General features: G+C 44.1%; 1 pseudogene; it reads left to right on the top strand.

Moving 5' to 3' along the window:
* Positions 1 to 3,842: 3,842 nt before the first annotated feature.
* Positions 3,843 to 4,874, top strand: LOC142832448 (sperm-associated antigen 7 pseudogene; annotated as a pseudogene).
* The last annotated feature ends 216 nt before the right edge of the window (positions 4,875 to 5,090 follow it).

Here is a 5,090-nt window from a genome sequence, read left to right on the forward strand (position 1 = left end):
TTTTATCGAAAATATAAAAAAATACATACCTATATGAATATCTATATTTCTATTTTTTGATTGTTTGTGTTTTGATTGTTTGTGTTTGTTTGTTGTGTTTTGTTTGTGTTTCTCTGTATAGTTTTGGAGCCTGTCCTGGCACTAGTTCTATAGACCAGGCTGGCCTTGAACTCACAGAGATCCATCTGCCTCTGCCTCTCGAGTGCTGGGATTAAAGGCGTGAGTGTGCCACCACCACCCGGCTGTATTTCTATTTTTAATATAAAGAAACAGAAGAGTATTGATAGTGTTTTCCTGACCACTGGGGGTGTTGCTCCATTGCTGGAGTACCTGCTTGGCGTGGGGGAGACTGATGTTGGATGCCCATCTATAGATGTGTTGCTTTCATTGGTTGATGAATAAATCTGTCTCAGCCAATGGCTTAGCAGAGTAAAGCCAGGTAGGAAATCCAAACAGATATATATATATATATATATTTAGAGAGAGAGAGAGAGAGAGAGAGAGAGAGAGAGAGAGAGAGAGAGAGAGTAGATAGCGTCAGGGAGACACCATGTAGCTGCCCAAGAAGCAAGAGGTAACAAACCACAAGCCTCATGGTAAAATACAAAATAATAGAAATGGATTAATTTAAAACATGAGCTAGCTAGAAATACGCCTCAGCTGTTGGCCAAACAGTGTTGTAATTAGTAGAGATTCTGTGTGATTATTTGGGTTTGGGCAGCTGGGAAATGAAGGTGCAATCTCCGCTTACATGAGAACCTGGGTTTGACCACCCAGAACTGCAGTGAGGGTGACGGCAAAAACTATCTGTGAGTGACAAAGAGGAAGGCAGAGAATGGGGACTGTCGCAATCACGGTTTCCTACTGATGCACATGGTATCTTCGGAACCTGAAGAAAGAAAAAGAAGATACATACTGTGTCTTAAACCATAAAAGACACCCAAGGCAAGAACACTGAAGCAGGGAAGGAAATAACAGCAGGAGATTTTAGCAGCTGGCTTTGCCTTTCAGAGGGTGAGAATGAGACACTGGGCTGCGGAGGGCTGCAGGGAGCTGGCATCTGTCTTGCTGTTGGACCTGAAGTTGCTTGTTACATTATGGATACAATTGCAGGTAGGAAATACTGGGTTTGAATAAGAGTTTCTTAGCTTTGTGTTTCTCTGTAGACTTTTAGAGGTTATATTTCCATGGTTAAAAGTAGTTATTAAGAATAAAGGTTTAGCTTGTTTGCAGGGTTGTCTTTTTTTAGAAACAATGTCCCTGTCCTGGCAGTGTGAGTGCTCCCAGCCCTGTAATGATAGAGCCCGTAACCTGTCATTACCTCAGAGCCCGGGTTTTCTTTGCTTAGGTTTGAGCAGCTCCCCACAAGGCTGGATCTTCAGGACTTTCTGTCTGAAAAGCTTCATTACGTTTCAAGTTGAAACTTGGTGTGTAGGACGTCAATCAAGACAGGGATTTCCTTTTGGTGTACTCTCTTGTTCATGAACATTTCCCCCTTTTCTGCATTCATCACCAATGTTTGCAGAGGTAAAATGCTCATAAACTGTACTTTAGTAAGCATTCTTAAGTGTGGGAACCGATAAGCCCAAAATGGTTTGGGACCTGAACGTTCACAGTTCTATTAATGTCTTAAAGTAGCATGTTACAATTATGAGGATATTATATAATACAAATAGTTCCTAGGGTCTTTTAAGAGAATAACTGGAAACAGCAGTAAAGCCCCATAAACACCGCAACAGTGAGGCCTGGAATTTTCCTCCCCAGCCCAGGCTATTTGTCCATGGAGGTAGCCACTCTGAACTTCTCAGCTCTCTTTCCTGGTATTTTCTTCCCTGTTTCTAACGTCCTTAAATGACCACGGAAGGAGAGGCAGCAAGGCTGCTGAGAGTGTTTAAGGCTTAAATGTGCTCACTCATCCACCATTTCTGTCAGTTTTACTCATTTTTAAAAATCATATTATTCAGTTTTATGAATTATGCTATGTTCCTTGCCACTGTGAGATGCTCATCTGATATCTCCTTGCTTGCAGCTATCAGTAAAGCTTTGTTTTCACCCACTTGCCCTGAAGTCCTCCCCATTCCTCTGTCCCCCCCCCCCCCATCTCCTTTCTCAATCTCTGTCTTCCCTAGGTCTGAGAACTGAGCATAGACGTTCACACTCAGACCAGCAACTTTACCGATGAGCTATTCCAAGCCCATACTTTATACTTTACTTTGAGCTGGGCCTCTAGCTAAGTTCCTTAGGGCTGGTGTGAACTTACTCTGGAGCCCAGGAGGGCCTTGAACTTTGAGTCTTTTTACCGCCACCTCAGAGTAACTTCAGTTACAGGCCTGTACTATAGAACAGACAGACAGACTCTCTCTCTTTCTCTCTCTCTCTGTCTCTCTGTCTCTCCCTCCTTCCCTTCTTTGCTCCTTCCCTCCCTTCCTCCTTCCTTTCTCCTTCCTTCCTCTTCAAGGTTTTTATGGTATGAGGGTAGATATGAGACTCTGTTTTTTTTCAGACCAGGTCTCAAATGCAGCCTGGCTTGCCTGAAACTCTTCATGTGGATGAAGCTGGCCTCAAACTCACAGAAGGGTTGCCTGCTTCTGCCTCCCTTAAGATTTCTCTTTTAAAGCCTGGCTTGTTTTGCTCACCATGATGCTCTCCAGTTCTATCCGTTTCCCCACGAGTGGCACAGTTTTGCTGTCCTTTGTGGCTGAATACACTTATTTTGTGTGACTGCATATCTTCTGTATCCATTCGTCTGTTGATGTCTGTGTCGGCTGATTTAATAACCCAGCTTCTGTGATCAGCAACACAGTGCATACGGGTGTGCAAGTATTTCTTTCACGGACGATTTCATTCTCTTCGTTATATTTCCAGAAGTGATACAGCCCCTATTTTAAATTACAGCAGCTCTTCAGGTTCTTTGATTGAGCCTCTGAAAATATATGTCACTCAGCTCTCCAGCATGTGATATCTGTCTCGCCTCTCTGAAGGAAACAGTAACTTTTGTCACTTTTTTTTCGAGACTCTTTCCTTTGCAGTTCATCCATTCTCGTGTATCCTGACATAGCAGCATAAAATAAAATAGACAAATATTTCACTGAACACCCTGCTCAGCAACAAAGCAAGAAAAAGAAATAAAAGGCATGCAGATTATAGACGAAGAAAACAGGCTCTCATGTTCTTAGATGTCTGCCGCTTTCCTCGTCCTCCCAAATCCATAAAATACCACTAAAATTTAGTTGTAACAGGTTACAAGCTAGAATATTATTGTGTAAAATTCAATTATATCTTTATGTATTTGTAAGAGATAATTAGAAACTGAAATTTCAAATTGAGAAGAACAAGTATCCAGAATATTAATGGGCCAATCTAAGCCATGTGGAAGGTGTCTACCGTGAGAACTGCCAGGTGCTGGTGAAAGACATGAGAAATTAAACAGAGATGTACCATACTCATGAATTGAATTCTTCTTCAGAAGATGTCAGTTTAACCCACGTTTATCTGGAGTTGGTGTAGTCCAGTCAAAGCTTAACCAGATTTGGTTGTAGCCATTAACAGCATACTTCCAGTTTTATTTGGGAAGGCGAAGAATGCTGTGGGATGCCTTTCTGTACACTGTGAATATGTGTTGCTCTCATTGGTTGATAAATAAAGCTTCTTTAACCTATGGCAATGCAGGATAGAGCCAAGTGGGAAATCCAAGCAGAGATACAGGAGAAAGGCAGAGTTGGGGAGATGCCAACCAACCACTGAGGAAGTAAGACATGTAGCAAACGAAGTAATGCCACGGCTACATGGTAATACATAGATTAATAGAAATGGGTTAATTAAAACGTAAGAGCTAGATTCCCAAGATGGCAGACCTACTGGGCTCCATCCTGAGCTCCATGGAGAAGCCACCCAGCTCCGGTGACCAGGAGCGTCGGCGCAAGGCCCGAGAGCAGGCTGCCCGCCTGAAGAAACTACAAGAGCAAGACAAACAACAAAAAGTGGAGTTTCGTAAAAGGATGGAGAAAGAGGTGACTGATTCTATCGAGGACAGTGGACAGATCGAGAAGTTTCAGCCTATGAACAAGATAGAGAGGAGCATACTGCATGACGTAGTAGAAGTGGCAGGAAGTGGCAGGCCTCACGTCCTTCTCCTTTGGAGAAGACGATGACTGTCGCTATGTCATGGTCTTCAAAAAGGAGTTTGCACCCTCAGATGAAGAGCTGGACTCCTACCATCATGGAGAGGAGTGGGACCCCCAGAAGGCCGAGGAGAAATGGAAGCTAAAGGAGCTGGCTCAGAAACAGGAGGAGGAGGCAGCCCAGCAGGGACCTGTGGTGCTGAGCCCTGCTAGCGACTACAAGGATAAGTATAGCCATCTTATTGGCAAAGGAGCAGCCAAAGACGCGGCCCACATGCTACAGGCCAACAAGACCTATGGCTGTGTGCCTGTGACCAACAAGCAGGACACACACTCCATAGAAGAGGCCATGAATGAGATCCGAGCCAAGAAACATCTGCGGCAGAGTCCGGAAGAGTTGCCACCTACCTCCTAGGCATCGCACCCAACTCCCTTTGACCTCTAGCAAGGCAGGGGCATGGAGGAACAAGGCTGCTGCTATCAGGACCCATCCTGGAGCCCCACTTCAAACTATGAGGTTCTACCAGCTGTCACTCAGGCTGGAGGAGAAGCAGGTGTTTATCACTGCTGCAACTTGGATGTATGGATCATGCGTGCCTGCGTGTGTGTGTGCATGTGTGTGTGTGTGGAGTGCAAATGTGTGGGTGGGTATTTAATCTGTATTATTCTCCATTATCCTTGGAACTTTCTTCCCCATGGGGCTGGGGTTACTTTACATTGAATAAACACTGTTTGACCCAATTAAAAAAAAAACGTAAGAGCTAGCAAATAATAAGCCTGAGCCATCAGCCAAATAGTTATAATTCTTATTACACCTCAGAATAGACCTCATTCTTGACTCAGGCTGGAAGAAGACATCGTGCCCGGGAAGTGGAGTAAGAGAATACTTTACTGAGATGGGAACATGTGCAGATGTTTTGGTAGGGAGATGGCCAACAAGGCCTCCTAGAAGCGGAAGTAGTTATGCTA

Source organism: Microtus pennsylvanicus, chromosome 12, assembly GCF_037038515.1.
Source record: "Microtus pennsylvanicus isolate mMicPen1 chromosome 12, mMicPen1.hap1, whole genome shotgun sequence".
NCBI lineage: Eukaryota > Metazoa > Chordata > Mammalia > Rodentia > Cricetidae > Microtus > Microtus pennsylvanicus.